Source organism: Nerophis lumbriciformis, linkage group LG13 (assembly GCF_033978685.3).
Source record: "Nerophis lumbriciformis linkage group LG13, RoL_Nlum_v2.1, whole genome shotgun sequence".
Classification (NCBI taxonomy): domain Eukaryota; kingdom Metazoa; phylum Chordata; class Actinopteri; order Syngnathiformes; family Syngnathidae; genus Nerophis; species Nerophis lumbriciformis.
The window spans coordinates 36,315,421-36,336,271 of record NC_084560.2 but is presented as its reverse complement, the minus strand read 5'-3'; positions in this window follow the sequence as shown (position 1 = coordinate 36,336,271).

Genomic DNA, 20,851 nt, shown 5'->3' with positions numbered 1-20,851 from the left:
TGTATGTGTGGGGAAAAAATCACAAGACTATTTCATCTCTACAGGCCTGTTTCATGAGGGGGGGTACCCTCAATCATCAGGAGAAAATCTCCTGATGATTTTTTTCCCACACATACATATATTGCCCTCTACTACGGTATCGAGCACTATTTTTTGGATAACCTTATTAAGACATATATATATATATATATATATATATATATATATATATATATATATATATATATATATATATCCTGAAAATATGCAAACAAAACTGTGTTTAGATCATTGATACTTCAAACTTACATAAATAAATATTAAGGAATATAACATAACTTGGCTTCTGAGAGCTTCAAAATGTAATGAATAAAATGCTAAAGTTGTTGATAAACAAGCAATTATTTTAATAATTAAATATGGTCATTTTAAATGAATTATTATGATCATTTAAAATTAAATTAATTATTTCAAATATGTTTATTTTAATGTATAATTCTATGGCTGGATGTAATAAGGAGTCAGAAAAAATACAAATAAAAATACAATTAATTTTGATGTTTTTAGCAAAATATAGTAAAAATTATTATTATTATTTTTTTTTTTAAATTAATAAATATATTTATTTTTAGGTAAGATAAACATAATAATACAATTGATCTTTAGTCTGAATGATTTATTTCTTGTCACCCTGTTGTCCTCCCGTCGTGAAAAAAGGCTGTCCTCACTCAGGTCCGCACGGAGGCCACGCCCCCTCCAGCTCCGGCTGAAAATCGGGAGATTTTCGGGAGAATATTTGTCCCGGGAGGTTTTCGGGAGAGGCGCTGAATTTCGGGAGTCTCCCGGAAAATTCGGGAGGGTTGGCAAGTATGAGTGGAGCACATGTGAGCAACATCAGACGTGCACACTGCGGCCACAACAGCGTCACACCTGTCCCAAACCTGACATCATAACAATTTAAATGAAAATAATTTTCTGATATAAGTGATTTTGCCCTCTTACAATGACAATAACAAAAATACATGTTTTTCTTGACCTATGTGCTAGTATTGTATGTCTGGCTGCGGGTCCTGCCTTTAAACGAAATGTTACCCCTTTCGGAGATTACATTTAGTTCCTGTAACTTTCTGTCTGTAAAATACATATTTTTATTAGCATTTATGAAATCTAGTGACAATATTTCATGAATAATATCCTTAGATTAACATTCTTAATAAATGGCAGTAAAATAAGCACACATCTGATTGAGGAGTCAGAGTGTTACAACCTGGCATTTACATCTTGTGTGGCGTTGGGGTTGTCCGACTTTTTGTGTGGCCATAAACGCAGCACTGGCTAAGTGCCATGAGTGCGTGTGTTGGTGCAGGTGAGACAGAGCAAGCGGCTTCTGTTAAAACGACGGATGACAAAGTTGGTGAAAGCCTGGTTTGCATGGCAGAAAATTACCAGTTTTTATAGATAAAAGTTTGTTTTACTCATGTTTTTGGTGTGGTTACAAACAGTTTTGCTCAATAAAGTGATTGATGGAATTCCTGTCCGTAAAGTGTCTCGACAGACGATAATTGAACTGTGTTGACAAAGATTGTTTTATTCATTGTGGCCACTCTTGTTGTCACCTGTCACTCACAGAGTTGCATTGCAAAATCATACAAATAAATTGTAATGTGTTTATTTTGTTTAAAGTTCCGATGGGATTTTTGATTTTCTGTGCAGCATTAATTTGCTGTGCGCAGAGGACGCGTGAGCGGTGCGCAATTGCGCAGGCGCGCACCTTAGAGGGAACGTTGCTGCAGGGGTGTCTAAACCTTTGCCACTAATGGCCACTCACTGAAAAATCAAAACATCCGGGGATATTTTGGATATTTTTCATTTCCAAAACCATTAAAAAAAAATTCACCTTTAAGATGCCCTTCAAAATTGCCCCCGGGCCCTGAAAAGGTCGCGGTCATTAATGGAATTGTTCTTTTTACTTTCATGCGCACTAAACCAAACTCAACTCAACTCAACAAAGCAAAAACTAAATATAAACTAAACTCAACTAAATTTGATGGAACAGAAACTTAATCAAACTCAATTCAACCCAAATAAACATTGACCAAACAAAAACTAAACAAGAACTAAACTCAACTTAACCCAATTAAACCAAAATTAAACATAAACTAAAAAAAAAAACCTAAACAAAACCAAAATCAACTCAATTGAACAAAAACAAAACAAACTAAACCAATTTCAACTCAACTCAAATTATAAACAAACTAAACCAAACTCAATTCAACTCAACGAAGCAAAAATTAAATATAAACTCAACTCAGCTAAACTCAACTTAACCCAAATAAACCAAAATTAAACATAAACTAAAAAAAAAAAAAACCTAAACAAAACCAAAATCAACTCAATTGAACAAAAACAAAACAAACTAAACCAATTTCAACTCAACTCAAATTATAAACAAACTAGACCAAACTCAATTCAACTCAACGAAGCAATAACTAACTATAAACTCAACTCAACTAAACTCAACTTAACCCAAATAAACCAAAATTAAACATAAACTAAAAAAAAAACCTAAACAAAACCAAAATCAACTCAATTGAACAAAAACTAAACAAACTAAACCAATATCAACTAAACTCAAATTATAAACAAACTAAACCAAACTCAATTCAACTCAACGAAGCAATAACTAACTATAAACTCAACTCAACTAAATTTAATTAAACAAAAACTTAACCAAACCCAACTTATCTCAATTCAACCCAAATTAACATAAACAAAACAAAAACTTAACATTAACTAAACCAAAACTGAACATAAACTAAACAAAACCAAAAAAAACTAAACCAAAGTCAACTCTACTCAACGAAAGCGAAACATAAACTAAACAAGAACTAAAACTCAACTCAAAATATAAACAAACTGAACCAAACTCAATTCAACTCAGAGAAGCAAAAAAACTAAACCAAACCAAAGTCAAACGAATCACAAGCGAAACAAGAACTAAACCGATTTCAACTCAACTCAAAATATAAACAAACTAAACCAAAACAAAACCAAACTCAACTCACCTCAATGAAGCAAAAACTAAATATAAACTAAACTCAAGTGAATTTAATTAAACAAAAACTTTAACCAACATTAAACAAAAACAAAAAAACTAAACCAAAGTCAACTCTATTCAACAAAAGCGAAACATAAATTAAACAAGAACTAAAACTCAACTCAAATATAAACATACTAAACCAAACTCAATTCAACTCAGAGAAGCAAAAACTAAATATAAACTAAACTCAACTCAAGTAAATTTAATTAAACAAAAACTTAACCAAACTCAACTTAACTCAATTCAAACCAAATAAACAAACTAAACAAAAATTTAACATTAACTAAACCAAAACTAAACATAAACTAAACCAAAACTAAACAAAAAAAACCTAAACTAAACCAAAGTCAACTCAACAAAAACAAAACAAACTAAACAAGAACTAAACTCAACTCAAAAAATAAACAAACTAAACCAAATCCCAATCAAATCAACGAAGCAAAAACTAAATATTAACTAAACTCAACTCAACTCAATGTAATTAAACAAAAACTTAACCAAACTCAACTGAACTCGTTTCAACCCAAATAAACATAAACTAAACAAAAACTGATCATTAACTAAACCAAAATTAAACATAAACTAAAAAAACTAAACTAAACCAAAGTTAACTCAACTCAACAAAAACAAAACATAAACTAAACAAGAACTATTTTCAACTCAACTAAAAAAAACCTAAACTCAACACAACTCAAACTAAATACAACCAAATAAAAACTAATTTTAACTTAACTAAACATAAACTCAACTCAACACAACTCAACTAAAACTAAACATGAACTAAACTCAACTCATTTAAACAAAAACTAAACATAAACTATGCAAACTAAACACAAACAAAACAAACACTATTTTCAACTCAACAAACTAAACTCAACATAAATTAACAAAAACTAAACATAAACTATGCAAACCAAACACAAACTAAACAAATTTAATTTCAACTCAACTAAACAAACTAAACTCAACACAACTCAACGAAAACTAAATATAAACTCAACTCATTTAAACAAAGACTAAATATAAACTATGTAAACATAAACTATGCAAACCAAACAAAAACTAATTTCAACTCAACTAAACAAACTGAACTCAACACAACTCAACTTAAACTAAACATAAACTCAACTTGTTTAAACAAAAACTAAACATAAATTATGCAAATAAACATAAACTATGCAAATTAAACACAACCAAATAAAAACTAATTTCAACTTAACTAAACATAAACTAAGCTCAACACAAATCATTTAAATAATAACTAAACAAACTAAACTCAACACAACTCATGTAAACAAAAAATAAACATAAGCCATGCAAACTAAACACAAACTAAACAAAAACTAATTTCAACTCAACTAAACAAACTAAACTCAACACAACCTAAACATAAACTCAATTTAAACAAACACTAAACATAAACTATGTAAACTAAACACAAACTAATTTCAAATCAACTACACAAACTCAACACAACTCAAGTAAAACTAAACATACACTCATCTCATTTAAACAAAAACTAAACAAACTATGCAAATTAAACTCAACCAAATAAAAAGTAATTTCAACTTAACTAAACAAACTAAGCTCAATACAACTCATTTAAACAGAAACTAAACATAAACTAAACTCAATACAACTCATTTAAACAAAAACTAGACATAAACTAAACTCAACAACTCATTTAAACAAAAACTAAACATACACTATACAAACTAAACACATAGTAAACAAAAAATAATTTCAACTTAACGAAACATAAACTAAACTCAACACAACTCAACTAAAACTAAACAAACTCAACTTGTTTAGAAATAAGCCATGCAAACTAAACACAAACTAAACAAAAACTAATTTCAACTCAACCAAACAAACTAAACTCAACACAACTCAACTAAAACTCAAGTCAACTCAATTAAACAAAAACTAAACATAAACTATGCAAACTAAACACAAACTAATTTGAACTCAACTAAACATAAACGCAACACAACTCAACTAAAACTAAAAATTAACTCAACTCATATAAACAAAAACTAAACTAAACTATGCAAATTAAACTCAACCAAATAAAACTAATTTCAACTTAACTAAACATAAACTAAGCTCAACACAACTCATTTAAACAAAAACTAAACACAAACTAAACTCAACACAACTCGTGTAAACAAAAACTAAACATAAACTGTGCAAACTAAACAAACTAAACTCAAATAAAACTAAACATAAACTCAACTTAACTCATTTGAACAAAAACTAAACATACAGTATGCAAACTAAACACATACTAAACAAAAACTAATTTGAACTTAACGAAACAAACTAAACTCAACACAACTCAACTAAAAAAAAACTTGTTTAGAAATAAGCCATGCAAACTAAACACAAAGTAAACAAAAACTAAATATAAACTCAACTCATTCAAACAAAAACTAAACATACACTATACAAACTATACACATATTAAACAAAAAATAATTTCAACTTAACGAAACAAACTAAACTCAACACAACTCAACTAAAACAAAACTTGTTTAGAAATAAGCCATGCAAACTAAACACAAAGTAAACAAAAACTAATTTCAACTCAACCAAACAAACTAAACTCAACACAACTCAACTAAAACTCAAGTCAACTCATTTAAACAAAAACTAAACATAAATTATGCAAACTAAACACAAACTAATTTGAACTCAACTAAACATAAACTCAACACAACTCAACTAAAACTAAAAATTAACTCAACTCATTTAAACAAAAACTAAACTAAACTATGCAAATTAAACTCAACTAAATAAAAACTAATTGCAACTTAACTAAACATAAACTAAACTCAAAACAATTCATGTAAACAAAAACTAAACATAAATTATGCATACTAAACAAACTAAACACAACTAAAACTAAACATAAACTCAACTCATTTAAACAAAAACTAAACATACACTATGCAAACTAAACACATAAACAAAATGTAATTTGAACTTAACGAAACATAAACTAAACTCAACACAACTCAAATAAAACTAAAAATTATCTCAACTCATTTAAACAAAAACTAAACTAAACTATGCAAATTAAACTCAACTAAATAAAAAGTAATTTCACTCAAAACAACTCATGTAAACAAAAACTAAACATAAACTATGCATACTAAACATAAACTAAACTCAACACAACTCAACTAAAACTAAACATAAACTCAACTCATTTAAACAAAAACTAAACATACACTATGCAAACTAAACACATACTAAACAAAATGTAATTTGAACTTAACGAAACAAACTAAACTCAACACAACTCAACTAAAACTAAAAATCAACTCAACTCATTTAAACAAACTATACAAACTAAACACAAACTAATTTCAACTCATCTAAACATAAACTCAACAAAAACAACAGTTAAATGCAATGTCAGTAGTTTTGTTGTTAGACAGTAACCAGTGGATGCTACAAAGTAGCATCATCCTTGGTACTGTCAAAGTCTTCACTGTACATGTACATTGACACAAAAAGTGATCTTTGCACGTCTTTCACAACAAGGTCGACAGGAACTAACAGGAACTTGACGAGCGTGTGTCACATCCAATCCAGTCCCAAATGTGCGCTGCCACGTTTATGACTGTTTGCTATGTTGACCCTGCGACACCAAACAAACGGCACATTAAGATGGCAGCCGCGTATCAGAGTGAATACGTTAATTCCATGCATGACTTTGCTTCCATGTATTTTTCATTCTTCATTTATTATGAAATGCCTTCCAAATTGAGATTCCCACTTGACCCTTCGGAGGCTGAAAACCTGCCACTTGTTGACGTGCGACGGGCGGCCTGCTCAATAATTTAGCGGCACATGAATGCATTATTATCATCTGCTCAAGTCTCCAAATACTTCAGGGTGTTTTTGCGATAGCGGCCAAAAAGCAGCGGCGCCTCATTTATCCTTTTCCACGTTGTTTGCAGAGGAGAGAAAACGTCCTGCCGGGGCTGTCATTTTAGATGTTGGGCGACAACCAAGCCGGCCACACAAATAAACACGCTGACTGGCCAGATGTTGGTGCTGCTGGGACACGGCGCTGGCACGGCACGCCGCATGTGACAGTGACAAAGAGCCCGGGCTGAAGGTCGCCGCAGTGACCGCCGTCAAAGGCCGCCATTCATCAAGCCCTAAAATAATCGCCAAAAAACACAATGACTATTTTCATTTCCGCCGCCGCCGCCTTGCACAATTCCCGAGAGGACTCGCCGTTGATTAGGATTCTCTTTGTGTGATGTCACCAAAGCGACTGGTGCCTTGCAGGGGATTCGGCCCGTAAGACCGGCAGACGCTCGCACTCGGGGACGCTTTTTTTTCATGCAAAGGACTTTGGTTGTGTCCTTGCAAAGTGCACGAGACGTCTGCTCAGTTCCGGAATGATCCCCCGCCATCCAAGGGGATTACATTCCGGTAACAAACACTCTAGGGACACACAATTAGGTACACCTGCAAACCTTGTCAACAACAACATATTGAATTTCCAATATATATTATAGCTGTCAAACGATTACAATGTTTTATCGCAATTAATCCCATTGTTCATTGTTAACTCAAAATGATTGTGAATAATCACAGATTATATATACATATGTATACATACATATACATACATATGTATACATATATATACATATATATATATATATATATATATATATATAATTATATACATATACATACATATGTATACATATATATATATATTAGAGATGTCCGATAATATCTCATTCACACAAAAGGGTTGTTTCTTTCTGTTATTAATATTCTGGTTCCTACATTATATATCAATATATATCAATACAGTCTGCAAGGGATACAGTCCGTAAGCACACATGATTGTGCGTGCTGCTGGTCCACTAATAGTACTAACCTTTAACAGTTCATTTTACTCATTTTCATTAATTACTAGTTTCTATGTAACTGTTTTTATATTGTTTTACTTTCTTTTTTATTCAAGAAAATGTTTTTAATTTATTTATCTTATTTATTAATTTTTTTAAAAAGTACCTTATCTTCACCATACCTGGTTGTCCAAATTAGGCATAATAATGTGTTAATTCCACGACTGCATATATCGGTTGATATCGGTATCGGTTGATATCGGTATCGGTAATTAAAGAGTTGGACAATATCGGAATATCAGATATCGGCAAAAAGCCATTATCGGACATCCCTAGTGTATATATATATATACACAGGTAAAAGCCAGTAAATTAGAATATTTTGAAAAACTTGATTTATTTCAGTAATTGCATTCAAAAGGTGTAACTTGTACATTATATTTTTTCATTGCACACAGACTGATGCATTCAAATGTTTATTTCATTTAATTTTGATGATTTGAAGTGGCAACAAATGAAAATCCAAAATTCCGTGTGTCACAAAATTAGAATATTACTTAAGGCTAATACAAAAAAGGGATTTTTAGAAATGTTGGCCAACTGAAAAGTATGAAAATGAAAAATATGAGCATGTACAATACTCAATACTTGGTTGGAGCTCCTTTTGCCTCAATTACTGCGTTAATGCGGCGTGGCATGGAGTCGATGAGTTTCTGGCACTGCTCAGGTGTTATGAGAGCCCAGGTTGCTCTGATAGTGGCCTTCAACTCTTTTGCGTTTTTGGGTCTGGCATTCTGCATCTTCCTTTTCACAATACCCCACAGATTTTCTATGGGCCTAAGATGACATGGCACCCCAAACCATCACTGATGGTGGAAACTTTACACTAGACTTCAGGCAACGTGGATCCTGTGCCTCTCCTGTCTTCCTCCAGACTCTGGGACCTCGATTTCCAAAGGAAATGCAAAATTTGCATGGTTGGGTGATGGTTTGGGGTGCCATGTCATCTGCTGGTGTCGGTCCACTCTGTTTCCTGAGATCCAGGGTCAACGCAGCCGTCTACCAGCAAGTTTTAGAGCACTTCATGCTTCCTGCTGCTGACCTGCTCTATGGAGATGGAGATTTCAAGTTCCAACAGGACTTGGCGCCTGCACACAGCGCAAAATCTACCCGTGCCTGGTTTACGGACCATGGTATTTCTGTTCTAAATTGGCCCGCCAACTCCCCTGACCTTAGCCCCATAGAAAATCTGTGGGGTATTGTGAAAAGGAAGATGCAGAATGCCAGACCCAAAAACGCAGAAGAGTTGAAGGCCACTATCAGAGCAACCTGGGCTCTCATAACACCTGAGCAGTGCCAGAAACTCATCGACTCCATGCCACGCCACATTAACGCAGTAATTGAGGCAAAAGGAGCTCCAACCAAGTATTGAGTATTGTACATGCTCATATTTTTCATTTTCATACTTTTCAGTTGGCCAACATTTCTAAAAATCCCTTTTTTTGTATTAGCCTTAAGTAATATTCTAATTTTGTGACACACGGAATTTTGGATTTTCATTTGTTGCCACTTCAAATCATCAAAATTAAATGAAATAAACATTTGAATGCATCAGTCTGTGTGCAATGAATAAATATAATGTACAAGTTACACCTTTTGAATGCAATTACTGAAATAAATCAAGTTTTTCAAAATATTCTAATTTACTGGCTTTTACCTGTATATATATATATATATATATATTAGGGATGTCCCGATCCGATATTTGGATCGGATCGGCTGCCGATATTTGCCACAAATTGCGTATCGGCAAGGCATGGGAAAATGCCGATCCAGATCCAGTTTAAAAAAAAACTCCGGTCCGTGTTTTCCAACGCACCTATTTAAATAATACATTCCACTTTTCTGCTGCTCCGTAATTTCCGTTCCGCATTTTCCAGCACACCTTCAACACATCCACAATTCTCACACAGTTGCTTTTAGCTGCTGGCATTACACGACAGGCTCTTCTCACTCTTTCCTGTGTCTCCCTCTCACAGACAGCGAGCGCACCTTCTTACACACGTCACATACTGTCACGTCATACGTCACATACGTATACGTCCTCTCCCAGCAGAGAGCGAGGTAGCGGCATGGCTAACGTTAGCTGTGATGCTAGCGCAGCCGCTAAGGTGCGCGCCTGCTCAAGCGTCCTCTGCGCAAGGCAAATCTATGCCACGCACAAAATCAAATAAAAAAACATCCGGCGCCCCCCTTCACACCCTGGATTATAAATAATGTAAATAATTCAATGTGATGCCCTGCGATGAGGTGGCGACTTGTCCAGGGTGTACCCCGCCTTCCGCCCGATTGTAGCTAAAATAGGCTCCAGCGCCCCCGCGACCCCAAAGGGAATAAGCGGTAGAAAATGGATGGATGGATGGAATTCAATGTGATTATCTTGTGTGATGACTGTATTATGATGATAGTATATATCTGATAGTATATATCTGTATCATGAATCAATTTAAGTGGACCCCGACTTAAACAAGTTGAAAAACTTATTGGGGTGTTACCATTTAGTGGTCAATTGTACGGAATATGTACTTCACTGTGCAACCTACTAATAAAAGTCTCAATCAATCAATCAAAACACATAGAATCATCATACTGCTGTGATTATATGCATCAAGTGTTCATTCAAGGCTAAGGCAAAATATGGAGATATATATTGTGTATCGCAATATGGCCTTAAAATATCGCAATATTAAAAAAAGGCCATATCGCCCAGCCCTAGTTCAATGATGCCATTTCTGTTTGTCATGTATAATTTTGTCTATTTTGTGTTTATCCTTGAATAAACAGGTCAGTTTCTTGTTACCAACCATTGTGTATTATTCAAACTCCCCTAATTCAGCTGGCTAGTTGTTATCAAGAGTACAAAAAACCCTTTTCAACATGATTCTGACAACTAAGTAGGCTAAATAACTTTAAACTTTAATACATGCTCGGATAGGCCAGTATCGGTCAGTATCGGTATCGGTCAGTATCGCATCGGAAATGCAAAAACAATATCGGTATCGGATCGGAAGTGCAAAAACCTGGATCGGGACATCCCTAATATATATATATATATATACATATATATATATATATATATATATATATATATATATATATATATATATATATATATATATATATATATATATATACACACACACATATATATATATACACATATATATATATATATATACACAAACATATATATATATACACATATATACGTATGTATATATATATATACATATATATACAGATATATATACATATATATACAGATATATATATGTATATATATATATATACATACATATATATACATATATATACACATATATATGTATATATATATATATATACACACATATATACATATATATACATATATATATATATACATATATATATGTATATATAAATATATATATACATATATATATATATATATATATATGTGTGTATATATATATATATATATATATATATATATATATATATATATATATATATATATATATATATATGTATGTATATGTATATATAATCTGTGATTAATCACAATTATTTTGAGTAAACAATGAACAATGCGATTAATTGCGATAAAACATTGTAATCGTTTGACAGCTATAATATATATTGGAAATAGATCAAATTGGCCCCAGCATCCTTTGACTATTCAATGTGTTGTTGTTGACAAGGTTTGCAGGTGTACCTAATTATATACATGTATATATATATATGTATATATATATATATATATATATATATACATATATATATATATATATATACATATACATATATATATATATATATATATATATATATATATATATACATATATATATATATATATATACATATACATATATATATATATATATATATATATATATATATATATATATATATATATATATATATATATATATATATATATATATATATATATATTCCTTGGCAGCTTAGTCACAGATGACCATGCTAATTTACACTCTTGGGTCAGACACTTAATTCAATTTGATATTTAATTTTTTATTTTATTGATTAATTTTTTTAATGGTACTTTAATTATTATTAATAGTTTATCGTTTTTATTTAAATAGTTTTGTCATCCTATTGTAGTCAATTATTAGTAATATATGTTCAGTTATAATGAATGTTGTAATTATACAATGCACTTATTTAATTATAATTTTCACATTTTAACTTCATGTTTTGTTGATACGGTACATTCATGTTTGTTGACAACGTCTAGCTTGGCTGTACAAGCCAGTTCTTGAGTGACAGTCCCTGTTGAACTTAGTGAAAACATGTGTAGAGACTTCGTCCAGCTCCTGCTGTGCCATGGTAGTTGCAGTACGTTTCCTCCTGTCTCTCTCCTCCTCTGCGAGCTGGCCTCTTCTCAAATCATCCTCTGCGATACCCCCGTCTAACCGCTTCACGCCAGACATTTCAGTTCTCCGCCTGTATCTCCCAGCTGTCTAGAGGAATATTACACGCCTTCAGATCTCTCTTGCATGCGTCCTTGAACCGGAGGGAGGGACGACCAACACGTCTGGAACCAGCAGCCAGTTGTCCATACATAATGTCCTTGGGAAGCTGTCCGTCCTCCATCCGCCGAACATGTCCCAGCCATCGAAGATGGCGCTGGCTAAGCAGAGAGTTCATGCTATGGATATTAGTCCGCTGAAGAATGACACTGTGTGGAATATAGTCCTGCCAACTAATACAAAGGATACGTTTGATGCACCGCATGTGGAAAGCGTTTCGTCGACACTCTTGTCTCACGTAAGTAGTCCAGGTCTCGCTTCCGTATTCCGATTGTCGAGCCAAGGTATGTAAAGTTATCTACTACTTCTAAAGTGACACCATTCATCTTGATAGCAGGATTTTCAGCACCTTGAACGCTAACATTGGTTTTCTGCAGGCTAACTAAATCCAAACTGTTCACAAGCATTCGCAAAACAGTCACTTAGACGTTGTAAGGTTTCTTTGGTGTTGGTAACAAGAGCAGCATCGTCTACAAAAAGCATCTCTCGGATTAACACCGACCTCCTTTTGGTCTTCGCACGTAATCTTGCCAGATTGAACACTTTGCCGTCAGACCGTGTGTGTAGATAGACACCCTCAATGGATGTGTCAAAAGCGTAGGACAGGAGTATAGAGAAGAATATTCCAAAAAGAGTTGGTGCTAAGACGCAGCCCTGCTTAACACCAATGTTGATAGAGAAGGAGTCCGAACAAGATCCATCATACAAGACTGTTCCCTTCATGTTGGAATGGAAAGAGATCAACATGCTGAGTAGTTCTGAAGGACATCCAATCTTTTGTAGAAGCTTGAATAGGCCCTTCCTGCTGACAAGATCAAAAGCCTTAGTTAGATCTATGAACATCATGTAAGGAGGTTGACCTTGTACTCTACTCTTCTCTTAAAGGGGAACATTATCACCAGACCTATGTAAGCGTCAATATATACCTTGATGTTGCAGAAAAAAGACCATATATTTTTTTAACCGATTTCCGAACTCTAAATGGGTGAATTTTGGCGAATTAAACGCCTTTCAAATATTCGCTCTCGGAGCAATCCGCCATTTTCTCAAACACCGAGTCAAATCAGCTCTGTTATTTTCCGTTTTTTTGACTGTTTTCCGTACCTTGGAGACATCATGTCTCGTCGGTGTGTTGTCGGAGGGTGTAACAACACGAACAGGGACGGATTCAAGTTGCACCATTGCCCAAAGATGCCAAAGTGGCAAGAAATTGGACGTTTGTTCCGCACACTTTACCGACGAAAGCTATGCTACGACAGAGATGGCAAGAATGTGTGGATATCCTGCGACACTCAAAGCAGATGCATTTCCAACGATAAAGTCAAAGAAATCTGCCGCCAGACCCCCATTGAATCTGCCGGAGTGTGTGAACAATTCAGGGACAAAGGACCTCGGTAGCACGGCAAGCAATGGCGGCAGTTTGTTCCCGCAGACAAGCGAGCTAAACCCCCCTGGATGTCTTGGCTCACACCGTCCCGAAGATGATCAAGAGAAGAATATCGACCCTAGCTTCCCTGGCCTGCTGACATGAGGGTATGTCTACAGAATATATTAATTGATGAAAATTGGGCTGTCTGCACTCTCAAAGTGCATGTTGTTGCCAAATGTATTTCATATGCTGTAAACCTAGTTCATAGTTGTTAGTTTCCTTTAATGCCAAACAAACACATACCAATCGTTGGTTAGAAGGCGATCGCCGAATTCGTCCTCGCTTTCTCCCGTGTCGCTGGCTGTCGTGTCGTTTTCATCGGTTTCGCTTGCATACGGTTCAAACCGATATGGCTCAATAGCTTCAGTTTCTTCTTCAATTTCGTTTTCGCTACCTGCCTCCACACTACAACCATCCGTTTCAATACATGCATAATCTGTTGAATCGCTTAAGCCGCTGAAATCCGAGTCTGAATCCGAGCTAATGTCGCTATAGCTTGCTGTTCTATCCGCCATGTTTGTTTGTGTTGGCTTCACTATGTGACGTCACAGGAAAATGGACGGGTGTATATAACGATGGTTAAAATCAGGCACTTTGAAGCTTTTTTTTAGGGATATTGCGTGATGGGTAAAATTTTGAAAAAAACTTCGAAAAATATAATAAGCCACTGGGAACTGATTTTTAATGGTTTTAACCCTTCTGAAATTGTGATAATGTTCCCCTTTAAATCTGCCGGACTGAAAATATCATGTCAGTCGTCGATCTTCCAGCCCTGAAACCACATTGGGATTCAGGATAGATACGATCTGCAAGTATCTGTAGCCTGTTTAGGATTATACGAGCGTACACCTTTCCAACGATGTTCAAGAGAGAAATTCCTCTATAGCTCTTGCAGTCACTGCGGTCTCCTTTATTCTTATAAAGTGTCACAATAGTGGCATCCCGCACGTCCTGAGGTACTCCTTCTTCCTCCCAGCAAAGACACAGTAATTCGTACAGCGGTTTAAGTAGGGTAGGCTTCCCTTGCTTGATAGCTTCAGGTGGAATGTTATCGTTACCTGGTGCTTTGTCAGATGGAAGTGAATCAATAGCTTTTTTAAGCTCTACCATTGTCGGCACTTTGTCGAGTTCATTCATGATTGGTAGCTCCTTCGTATCATTTAGAGCAGCATCAGAGACAGTTGTTTCACGGCTGTATAGTTCTAAGTAGTGCTCGACCCATCTGACCATCTGTTCTTCACGGTTGGTAATCTTCTCCGCTATCCGAGATTTAATCGGAGTAGTCCGTTGTACAGCAGGTCCTACTGCTTTCTTGATAACATTGTACATGTCACGGATGTTACCAGATTCAGCACTCATCTGCATATATTCGCAGAGCTGCTGCCAATAGGTGTTTGCACACTGTCTGGCAATGCGCTGTGTGGAACAACGAGTACTATTGAGTGTTGCAAGTGACTGAGCATTTGGACATCTCTGGTATCCCAAAAATGCTTAGCATTTGTCCTCAATTGCTGGTTCCATGATTGGTAGATAGGCATTAAACCAGTCGTGACTAGTTATTTCCTTCTTCCCATAGATAGAAATAGCTGTATTGGAAATTGCTTTTTTCATGGCGTTCCATTTTGCTGTAGCATCATGCTCCGGCATGTTTCGAAGAGCTTGGTCCAGGGTTGATACATAATCATCCACCTTCCATGAAATTGACATCTTTGATGTGTCAATGCAGGCACGACTCTTTGCCTTGGAGTGGTGAATCTTACGGGGCTGAAGGCGCACTTTGGCGCTCACAAGGACATGGTCCGTATTGCAATCTGCACTGTGATAGCTTCTAGTAACAAGAATGTTATTTAGTGACGACCACCTAGTGATTATCAGATCAAGCTGATGCCATCGATGAGACCTGGGATGTTTTCATGATACTTTGTGCGATGGTTTGCTCTTTAAAAAAGTGTTTGTAATACAGAGGTTGTGATAGGTGCATAGCTCTAGCAGCCTCTGGCCATTTATGTTCATCTTTCCGATTTCATGATGTCCCAAGCAAGATGGCCATGATGCATGGTCTGCGCCTACCATACTTGCCAACCTTGAGATCCCCGATTTCGGGAGGTGGGGGGGTGGGGGCATGGCCGGGGGTGGGGCGTGGTTAAGAGGGGAGGAGTATATTTACAGCTAGAATTCACCAAGTTAGGGGCAGAATGGCGTAGTGGGGCAGAATGGCTCCCCGCCTCTTACCATCCAAAAATCGCTGCCGTTGTGTCCTTGGGCGGGACACTTCACCCTTTGCCCCCGGTGCCACTCACACCGGTGAATTGAATGATGAATGATAGGTGGTGGTCGGAGGGGCCGTTGGCGCAAATTGCAGCCACGCTTCCGTCAGTCTACCCCAGGGAAGCTGTGGCTATGAAAGTAGCTTACCACCACCAGGTGTGAATGATTGATGGGTTCTACATGTAATGCGACTTTGGGTACTTAGAAAAGCGCGATATAAATCCCAGTTATTAAGTCAAGTATTTCATATATATATATATATATATATATATATCTACATCCTGAAAATATGCAAACAAAACTGTGTTTAGATAATTGATACTTCAAACTTGCATAAATAAATCTTAAGGAATATAACATAACTTGGCTTCTGAGAGCTTCAAAATGTAATGAATAAAATGCTAAAGTTGCTGATAAACAAGCAATTATTTTAATAATTAAATATGGTCATTTTAAATGAATTATTATGATCATTTAAAATTAATTATTTCAAATATGTTTATTTTAATGTATAATTCTATGGCTGGATGTAATAAGAAGTCAGAAAAAATACAAATAAAAATACAATTAATTTTGATGTTTTTAGCAAAATATAGTAAAAATGTATTACCGTATTTTTCGGACTGTAAGTCGCAGTTTTTTTCATAGTTTGGCCGGTGGTGCGACTTATACTCAGGAGCGACTTATGTGTGAAATGATTAACACATTACCAAAAAATATCAAATCATATTATTTATCTCATTCACGTAAGAGACTAGACGTATAAGATTTCATGGGATTTAGCGATTAGGAGTGACAGATTGTTTGGTAAACGTATAGCATGTTCTGTATGTTATAGTTATTTGAATGACTCTTACCATAATATGTCACGTTAACATACCAGTTGGTTATTTATGCCTCATATAACGTACACTTATTCAGCCTGTTGTTCACTATTCTTTATTTATTTTAAATTGCCTTTCAAATGTCTATTCTTGGTGTTGGCTTTTATTAAATACATTTCCCCAAAAAATGCGACTTATACTCCAGTGCGACTTATATATATTTTTTTCCTTCTTTATTATGCATTTTCGGCAGGTGCGACTTATACTCCGGTGCGACTTATACTCCGAAAAATACGGTAAGTTTTTTTTTTTTCATCATTCCATCCATCCATTTTTCTACCGCTTGTCCCGTTTTGGGGTCGCGGGGGGTGCCGGAGCCTATCTCAGCTGCACACGGGCGGTAGGCGGGGTACACCCTGGACATAATATATTTATTTTTAGGTAAGATAAACATAATAATACAATTTATCTCTCGTCTGGATGATTTAGTTCTTGTCACCCTGTTGTCCTCCTGTCTCTTCCCCAAGGATGGCTCCATGAGCTGGGAAAACGCCTGGAGATGCCCTACGTCAACAACACGGTCGGCGGCCCGTCGGTGCGCAGCTCGTACATCTACTTCACCCTCAGCAGCCTGACCAGCGTCGGCTTTGGCAACGTGCGTCAACACGGACGCCGAGAAGATCTTCTCCATCTGCACCATGCTCATCGGAGGTATGCCTCGTATGGAATAACGTGATTGGGGCAGGCACGCTGTTTATATCGTGGGAAAGCTGATGTGAAAAAAGGCTGTCCTCATTCAGGTCCACATGGAGCTGGAGGGGGCGTGGCCTCCAGCTCCGACTGAAAATCTGGAGATTTTCGGGAGAATATTTGTCCCGGGAGGTTTTTGGGAGAGGCGCTGAATTTCGGGAGTCTACCGGAAAATTCGGGAGGGTTGGCAAGTATGGCACCTACTCTGGCATTAAAATCGCCAAGAATGAATAAGCACTCATATTTAGGAAAACCCTTGATCTGCTCATCAAGTTGCTCATAGAATCTATCTTTAATCTTCTCAGTTGAAGAAAGAGTAGGAGCATAGACACTAAAAATGTTCACTGGACCTGTAGCAGTGCTGACACGAATAGACAGCAATCGCTCAGCACCTCCTGATGCCAAAAGTGTGTTTCTGACCGCAAAACCAACTCCTTGCTGACGAGGCTCCCCAGATTCTCTACCTTTGCAAAATAATCTATAGTTAGCCTCTCTGAGAGACCCACTGGAGACTAGCCTAGTTTCTTGAAGAGCAGCTATGTTAACATCAAGCCTGGTAAGCTCCTTATCTATGATGGCCGTCTTTCTGGCGTCGTCTACTTCACGAAGGTCATCAGAGATTCCTGTGCACATTGTTCGCACATTCCAGCTTGCTAATCGGAGAGCTGGAGTCTTCTTTCTTTTCTTGTTTTGTTTGTCTGGTACATAAAATTAACCGTCTGCTTTTCTTGCCTTTGCAGTACACTGAGCTCCAGGCACCCACTGAAGCAGGCAAACGTTGGCGGGACGACACCTTTTTGACCAGGGGCCGCCTGGCTTAAGGCGGACGGTAGTCGACCGATGAGACACGAGCATCCCTTCCACCGTCGAAACTGACCCGTGGCGCCCCTTTCCTACGTCAATTGGATGGGGGCTTATAACCCGTAACTGTCAGAATCTGTGTTGTTTCCACACTTGGTTAAAGTGAATCTAGAGTGTCCTCTCCAGAGCGTAAGCCTGGGCATTACATATGGAGATCCTGGGTTGCCCAGTCGTCAGGATCCCCCTCTCGACCTTGCTGATAAAATCCAAAGAAATGCTGAGCATGACGTTTGGTATCAGCTTGGCTGCAGGAGCTGCCGAAACAGTGTTTGCAAGGCACCAATCCGCCTTCGGGGCTCCACTCCTGATTTTGGAAGGTTTACTCCTTTACACATGGTCGTTGAGTCTACGTATATGTATAGACCTCCTCCGCCCTGGCCGTTTGCTGGTTTCTTCAGCTCATCCGCCCAACAGTGCAGTGTAAACACCAAGAGTACGGGTATTACATACCCAGGTTTGTAGTCAGAGTTGTCCTGCTCCTATGAAGACGTCCGGCCAAGGATGTTGAGCTCTTCCTACCCTGCTAAATGGCCGATGGCCGATGGGCGAGCGCTCTTTGGCGAATCTTGTTTTTGCTTCCACCAGGGTGTCTAGCCACCCACCTCAACAGCCCTAGTTGGGCACTGATGGGAGTGCCAGTTGAGTCGCCGGCAGCCCGACCCTGAAACAGGTTGTACTGGATTACAGGTTACCAGTAGCAGATTCAACCGACCTGACCTGACCCGATAAATACATATACATTTATATATATATGTACAGTATATATATGTATATATATATATATATATATTTATGTGTGTATATATATATATATATATATATATATATATATATATATATATATATATATATATATATATATATATATATACACACATATATATATATATATATATATATATATACACACATATATATATATATATATATATATATACATATATATACTGTACATATATATATATATACACAAAACCCAAAACCAGTGAAGTTGGCACGTTGTGTAAATAGTAAATAAAAACAGAATACCATCCTTTTCAACTTATATTCAATTGAATAGACTGCAAAGACAAGATATTTAATGTTCCAACTGAGAAACGTAATTTTTTTTTTGCAAATAATTATTTAACTTAGAATTTAATGGCAGCAACACATTGCAAAAATGTTGCCGCAGGGGCATTTTTACCACTGTGTTACATGGCCTTTCCATTTAACAACACTCAGTAAATGTTTGGGAACTGAGGAGACCAATTTATGAAGCTTTTCAGGTGAATTATTTCCCATTCTTGCCTGATGTACAGCTTAAGTTGTTCAACAGTCCGGGGTCTCCATTGTGGTATTTTACGCTTTATATTGCGCCACACATTTTCAATGGGAGACAGGTGCGGACTACAGGCAGGCCAGTCTAGTACCCGCACTCTCTTACTATGAAGCCACACTGTTGCAACACGTAGATTGGCATGGTCTTGCTGAAATAAGCAGGGGCGTCCATGGTAACGTTGCTTGGATGGCAACATATGTTGCTCCAAAACCTGTATGTACCTTTCAGCATTAATGGTGCCTTCACAGATGTGTAAGTTACCCATGCCTTGGGCACTAATACACCCCCATACCATCACAGATGCTGGCTTTTCAACTTTGCGTCTAGAACAATCCGGATGGTTCTTTTCCTCTTTGTTCCGTAGGACACGACATCCACAGTTTCCAAAAACAATTTGAAATTCGGACTCGTCAGACCACAGAACACTTTTCCGCTTTGCATCAGTCCATCTTAGATGAGCTTGGGCCCAGCGAAGCCGGCGCCCTTTCTGGGTGTTGTTGATAAATGGCTTTTGCTTTGCATAGTAGAGTTTTAACTTGCACTTACAGATGAAGCGATGAACTGTAGCTACTGACAGTGGTTTTTCTGAAGTGTTCCTGAGCCCATGTGGTGATATCATTTACACACTGATGTCGCTTTTTGATGCAGTACAGCCTGAGGGATCGAAGGTCACGGGCATTCAATGTTGGTTTTCAGCCTTGCCACTACGTGCAGTGATTTCTCTGAACCTTTTGATGATATTACGGACCGTAGATGGTGAAATCCCTAAATTCCTTGCAATAGCTGGTTGAGAAATGTTGTTCTTAAACTGTTGGACAATTTGCTCAGGTATTTGTTC